This window comes from Emydura macquarii, unplaced genomic scaffold, assembly GCF_026122565.2.
Source record: "Emydura macquarii macquarii isolate MOO-44397 ecotype Brisbane River unplaced genomic scaffold, CSIRO-AGI_Emac_v2 contig_3477, whole genome shotgun sequence".
NCBI classification, from domain to species: domain Eukaryota; kingdom Metazoa; phylum Chordata; order Testudines; family Chelidae; genus Emydura; species Emydura macquarii.
In genome coordinates, this window is record NW_027133614.1 from 2173965 (window position 1) to 2181704 (window position 7740).

A 7740-nucleotide genomic window follows, 5' to 3' on the forward strand; every position below is an offset into this window, starting at 1 on the left:
TTGAAGCATGCAGATGCTTGCTGTGAAAATTTTCATTTCATGAAAACCCCAATTTTCCATCCAACAAAAGCTTGAATAGAAAATTTTCAGTCAGCCCTGATATATAGCTGATGTTGTTCAGCATTCAGCTCTAATTTATTTGTGATATTCATATGTGGATTCTTGGGAATGGTACCATGACACATTGCTGCTTCCCCTTTATAACAGGCTCTAAGTATGTGTAATTATTATTTATTATAAGACGGGTAATTAATAAATCTGTTTGCCTCAAGGAATAGCTTCCAAGTTATTTATTTAAACTGTGAGTCACTTTTTCATCCCCATTGTGTCTGTAAACTTTTGTGCATGACTAAAGTCAAGCATCTAATTATGTGATTTCTTTAGAATGCCAATTAAGTTGTTAATGAATTGAGTGAATGTCCTTCAGTATCTGACACTGATATAGTGCAAGTGAATAACGTGGAGAGAACAAGATAGTACAGAGCAGGAATAAAACACAGTAACAGCTTTTCATTTTTTAGCTCCACTTGCCATACAATTTTGGGGATGCCTCTTAAAAAGTATTACCAATATATGTCTGCCATGAAAATGATGTCAATGTATGGTTTGAACCTGTAGCATGATGAGTGGACCTAGAGAAAAAAGGTCAGATTCCAGGAGGGACATACATTGGTGTTTGACTAGAGGTTTTGCCTGCTTTGGCATCACTTATTGTTAGTGAACCAGACCCTGCAGTTCTGACACAGGGAAACAGACTTCAGTAGGAATTTTACTGAAGTAAGTACTGCAGGTTTGAACTCTTATTTGATCTATTCCCCAACAGCAGCTGGTTTTTTTCCTACCGATTATTGTACTTTGATTTTCAAAATGACATACTTGGGGGTCGTTATCCTTATTTTATAATAGGCTCTCCAAGGTAGCACTAATCGTTAATCTCAGTTGTTGCCTGAGCACCTGCTGTTAAATCTGCAAAATCTTTTATCCCATTGGGTTGGGCTTGAAACCCTTTGGGAGAGTCAGGGGGAGCGAAGGGAAGGCAGATCCTTTAGCGAAGACCTTGGCTCTTTCCATCCAGAGAAGCTCCACAGAATAACAAGCTGCCCAAGGCTGCTAAATCCTGATAGTGCTTTGAGGAGAATATCTTTGCTGGGACAGATTGACAGACCAGCCATGTTAGAAGCTCAGTGTGCCCACAAGGCAGGCAGTTCTAGTGTTGGTCTTACCATAAACCCTTACTAATCTGCTTAACCCTCAAAGTGCCAGTAGAAAGTCTGTGTTCCACAGTAGCTAAATTCTGGGAGTGAGGGAGAGGGAAAAACTACTCTAAGTACATGCTACCAAACTGATGCTGGTAAACTTGATGGCCCAAATTCATCCGTGGTGTAACTCCGCTGACCTCAGAGATGATTTGGGTATGAGCAGTATGCTTAGGATCATTTTGTGCATGTGTGCGTATACAGTGCCTAGCACAATCCCTGATTGAGACCTCTAGATACTACTGTATCATAATGCAAATAGTAAAAATACCACTGTAGAAAACAAAGATACTTCCTACTCCTTGTTACTTGTTCTACTGCTGAGACTCCATGATGTTGTGCTGCTGTATTAGTCAAGATCTAAGAATTTTCTTTTGGACCTAGTGGGTCATGTGGAGCCTTACGACTGACACACAAAGTCTGAGAACAGCATCAAGCTGCTGCTATCACTGGAGAAACAAGCCAGCCCTTAACCCTGACTGTATGACTGCTAATCTGGGAGCAGAAAATCAAACCCGACGACACCATCTGGGGACAGCGGATTCCCCCCCCACACACACACACTTATGCAGTTTCTCATTTGAATACAAGGCACGTACAGTTGCCTGGTGCATGAGAACAAAAAGTCCATTATTTACATTTCAAACAGAGATGTATTGAAACCCTTGGGAATCATCTGGGAAGAGGCATCATCAATACTGATGCATTTAAGGTGCTGTGCTTAAGTCTCAAATGTTTTGGAATGTTTTTTAATTGTTTTATTTTTAATCCGATAGTATTTTTTGATGAATGACTTTATGCCAACACCTATAGCATCAATAACCATGACTATTGGTAAAATTGAACTCTGGTTCCTATTTGGATTAAGGCACCATAAAACACTACCTGACCTATGAGAAGGGAGGGGAAGGGATTGGGATGAGAGTGAACCATTTGTGAAAAGAGACTTCTCCCAATGCAGCCTACTCTCCTAAACCGGGACTGGAAGCAGAAGGGCCATAATACTGGAAGAAGTTATTATCCCAGTATTCTTCTTCCAACCAGATCAGGAATCATTAGGAATCCTATTCCACAGGAACTTGTAGATACTACAGTAGAGTACACAGGACAAGGTATCCAGCACCCCTACGGAGCCCAGTGGGGTCAGAAGGGAATGAATAGTGGAGTTGCAGCAGAAAATATGAAGAGGTGGTTGCAGTTTCTCTGTTTGTGAAGGTTCCTGGCCACTTGAGAAATAGATGCCTCCAGAACAACCCTGTATGTTATAGATATAAAACTTCCACCCAGTCCCTTTTTTCTGATTTCCTGATAGCTGATCGAAATCAAAGCAAGTCCCTAAAAAGAACAGATCTCAACCTTCTTGAAACAGAGGGGACAGAAGATTCTGCTGCAGGCCCATCGTGTTGGAGCCCAGCAGATCAGTGCTGCCAGAACCCTGCTGACTTGCTGTGACAGGTGTAGATGGTTAACATCACCATGGATATAAAGGAAGTGTGCATATGCCTTTAGATAGAAAAATCTAGAGTTGGGAGGAGTAGGTCACAGGTGCAAAGGAAGAAGAGAGAAACTTGGGGACAAGACTTAGCTGTGGTTTGTTTTGTGTTAAATTGTTAAGAAAGCTAAGTCCCAGAAGATGGTGAATTTTAAGCCTACATTGTGTGTGCTGAGTGTGTTTTAGAGCAGTTTAGGAACACTGTTTGCTTATGTGCCTGAGACTCCCATGGTACTAAAGAAAAGTAGGTCTGCCCCAGAGGTCAGAACAACATGGAGTTGTTTTCTTTACTGTATAATCCTCAATTTGGCACTTCCACAGCAGGTTCTAGCCACTGATCTCAAAGCTCTTGGCAAAGGGGAGTAAGTATCACTGCATTCATTTTATGGATGGGGAAACAAGAGGTGAAATCACTTCTGATGTCACAAAATGGCACTAGTAAAGGTGAGAGAACCCCAAGCCAGGTGGGGAAATGCAGGTAAATTTGCATGTTGTTATAAGGGATAATGGACAGTCAGAGGAGCTGATCTGTTAGTATAAAAGCATGAGAGGTTGCCATTAAGATTTGCAGTAGAGTGTGAGTTTGAAGTTGGGGTATGTATTGCTTTTGGTATCTATTGGGGAGGGGGAAGTAAATGAAAGCCTTTTAGTGCTGGGTTGTTATTGATGGTGTTGCAGATAATGTGCATGACAAGGAATGCAAGGGACTTTTCCTTAATTTCTCATTTTCATGCTTCAGAGGTTTTGGGTCGGTGGGAGGGTGTCCCAAATACTGTCACCAAATAATAATTGTTTATTTGTAACTCAGTAACCAAGATCAGGGCCCCATTATGCTAGGTGCTGAACAGACAGAATAAGATGGCTCCTCTTCCAAGTGTTTCCTTTGTCTTGTCTATAGACATTGTAAATATTATTCTCCATTTTACAGATGGGGAAACCAAAGCACTGAGAGTGTGATTATTTTCCATGACTTTTTCCTCACGCCATCATCTAATTCTTAACTGTGTGTTTCTATGACTTCAAAGAAATCCAATCATGTTAAGTTTTCACCCTAAACTCTGAGTTTCCTGCATTTGTAATGCTTGATTTGGGAGATAATTGTATCATTCTCGTGATGTTTGTTTACCTGTAAATTACTGATATGTATTCTCAGTTTTAACTACAGTTTAGCATAGTTTTTTTTTTTTCCTGGGAGTAATAGAAGAATCTGAGTACGAAGCCACACATATATGTTCATAAAAAATACCAGAACCTTTTGATTAGAGATTCTCCTTGTCACCCTTTCTAACCATTTCATATGATAATAGGGATTTGGGGTGGATGGTCTGTAGAGGAAGTGACATCTAGTGGTGTGTTTCTTTATAGCAAGTTGATTTCCTGGAAAATGTTGGTTCCTCACATAGATGATCAGCGTTTTGAAATGTATCCGAGTTCTCCCATTTATTTTGCATGCAAGCATTGATTTACCAATGAATGGCTAAGCAGTGTTTAATGTAGCCATCTCAAACCTGTGCCAATGAAACCATAATATCACTCCACTACGCAGTGGGTATATATCTTAAAAGAGGTAGTAGTCTAAGGTGGCAGCCATGTTTGGAATTCTGTTTTTCAGCCCTCCTCTAACTCCAGAAATATAAATGCCCACATTTTCCCAGGCCGTGCCCTGTGCTTGGGAAAAGCTCTGTCAAAATTCACAAAGCCACCATCTAATCCCGCTTTAAAAATCTACCTTTGCCATGACATTGGGTAGGCAGGAGATTACCTATGGCTGCTGAGACCACTCTGACTACCAACTGAAATGTTCCTCTCTCTACCATTATCTTGTCCTCCCACCTCTCGACCCCCACATCTGCCCTCCTTGTCTCTGTCCACCTGCTGTGTATTTTCTAAATGCTAGATTGGGAGCTCTCTGGGGCAGGGACTGCCTGTGGCTACATCTACACTCTGAGCTGCTTATGTGTGCATACCTATTGTACCCTGGAATCTAAAACTTACTCCACAATTTACAAGTGATGAGCCTGCAACCCATGTAAACTGCACGTAGAGAAACTTTTGTTTGGTTATGGGTTTTTGCATATTGTGCAATTCATTTAAGCCAAACCTGAAAACAAGCCACCTCAATTTAAAAAAAGGGTTGGGGTAGTATATCTTTTAAACATTGTGTGGTATTTGCTATTTTACCAGACCTCATCCTCTTCAGTTAAGACAACACCCAAATGTTTGAGATGGGGTTGGGGGGTGATCTAGAGCAGAGATGCAGAGAGATTACAGTTTGTGTAAGTGGAATTTTACAATGTAAAGTTTTATATTAGTTATTTCTTTGGGGGCTGCTTCAATAAAATGGAAAAAAGTAATTGTTTTGTTAGCTGTGTAAATATTGCTACACTTTGATATCACAGGGCTTAGTGTGAGTCAAATTGCCTGGCCTGGCCTTGGTGTTCTGGAGAGGGTGGATGTTGGTGCTGTGTGCCTGAAGCGGGGAAGGGTGATCCTGCATGCATAGCCTCACTACCTCTCCTTTGGAAAGTAATTAACACCTTTTCTCTGTATTTTATACAAATGATGCAGGTAGATACGAAAGAATGTTTGGGTGGGAAGTTCTAGACTCCACTGCCCAGCTCTCCACCCAGGCACCCCTCTAGATGCCCCCACTCCCAGGACAGGCAACTCTAAGAAACTTTAAAAGGATAAGTTGGTTGAGTGTATGTGTTTGTGCTGGGAGATTTGTGTTGATTTTTGAATGAAGGGGTGTGGCCTGTGGTGAGCACTAGTGTGTATGTTTGGGGTTATTGTATGTGCTGATTGTGGTGGTGCCACTGCAGGTGGCTACATCTGGGGGTGTGGGTTGCAGGCAAATGAAGCTGTGAAGGACTGTAGCAGTTGGGCTAAGTAATCTACCATCTGTGCAGATTGATTCATTACAACCAACAAAATTGTTGCATGCAAATTACCTGTAGAGTAATGGTGGCAATGGGTTGATTGAGTTACCTCTGGTCTCAGGATGGTCTAGGACTGTTGGCATAGATAGATACATGCCTTACCCTTACCATTTTGTTTTATCTATAGATATAAAACTACTTTGGCTGTACACTTAAGGTATAAAATATACAAGTTGGTTTGAATTTGATTTCTGATCCAGAATTTAAATAAATAAAGCTTATTGCTAAATGTACCTAGGTTTCGTAAAAAGTTTTTGGTAAAGAAATTTACATACATGCTTCTTTTGATCAGTATTTAACCTTCAATTTATCTTTATAATAGGCTTTCATACTTCATGGCCTTTTATGGCATTATTTAAGACAATCTTCAGACTGGGTCTGTGGTTTTAAAAAAAAAAATTAATGGAATTCACTATTGATTAGTATATGATTCCACAAAAAACATATCACTAAAGAATGCCTTGTGACTGGCTCAGCCAACGTGGTATGGGTTGTTGCAAGCTCCCAGAACAGGAGTTTCTGACATTTGGCTGGTGAAAATGTTTTGTCTTTTTTCCTTTCTATGCTTCCTTTTAAATTAAAAATTCTGGTACATATCTAAAGGGGTGCTGTAGAACAATTATGCTCTGGGCAGTGTAACTCATCCTAAGGGTTTTTTTGTTTGTTTGGTTTTTTTGTTTTCCTCTTCTACTAATGTTTTGTGGCCTTTGCAATTGTTTACTCACCATTATTTAGAATTGTGCTAACTTCATAAAACACCATGTTGCCTTCTAAAACTTAGGAAAATCACGGTCTATATTTATTTTAATGTTTGCAGTAAGGCTTAAATCATATAAAATGTAAATCTTATTTTTTCCCTAGAATGGCAGATGCAGCTAGAAAGGATATCCAAGTGACCTGGAAAGAGTAGGAGAGACTTCCACAACCACCCAGAAAATTCATTGCTTAAATAAATAGAGAAACAAAAGAAGAGGGGCATGGGAGCCTGTCCAAAAAATACACAATGATGGAAATACCAGAACCAGATTTCCTATTCAGTGTTCATGTACGGATATTTAATAAATAAAAAAAAATTCAGGCGCAAGGGACACTACATATTAGCAAGGGTGGGGACTGGATCACTATTCCCTCTGAGTAATTCGTACATGGATGCTACGGCAGGAAAGGCCCAGTGAGGGCACCTAAACGATCTGAAGGCTGCAGCTGATGCTCAAGGAAATCAAATCGCTGCAGTGATGCATAAAAAACTGATCAGGGCTGCGCAGGTGCCAAGCTGTGATTATCCCTCCTTCCTTCCTCTCACTAGCTCTTCCGTGCCGCTTCCCCCTCTCTCTAATTGGAAACCATCGCACGCAGCAGCAAAACAAGTAATTAACAGAACTGCGACAGCTATCCCCCCCCACCCCCCAGGTCGTTTTCACGTGTACAGAGCGGGAGGCAGAGCCCAGCGCACCCTGGGTGGGGGTTAGGTTGCAAACTCTGGCAGCAGGCGGGGACTGTGTGTGTTCACATGGCCGGAGGGGCTGCAATGGGCCCCACCACCCGCTCTCCAGGGGGGAGGGGCTGCAATGGGCCCCACCACCCGCTCTCCAGGGGGGAGGGACTTTGGGCACTGCCCTCACAGCTAGCGGTGGCGATCAGGAGCCAGGTCTGCTGTGGTGCAATGGCCTTCAGATTTCCAGCTGTATGATGCAGACAGCCACTTTGACGCCCCAGGCCAGCCCTGGGTAAGGGGGGGGGGGGCGGTGTGGAGGCCCCCCAGCCCGAGAAGGGCACCAGTCCCATTCCTTGAGCGCTGCTCTGCCGACGCTCCCGCGGGAGCAGCAAATCCTTCCTGCGGCTGGGGCTGAGGGCAGGGCTCCAGCTCAGCTGTGAGTGAGCATGGGCGGTCCCTGCAGGCGAGCTCCGTAACACTGGAGCCACAGGCCGAGCGCAGCGGCGAGTGGGCGGGAGGGGACGGGACTGGGAGTCTGACACCACCACCTCAGTTCTGCTGCTGCTGCTGCTGCTGCGCTCTAGGGCAGGCCGCGCGCTCTCCCCGGGACGGGTGCTG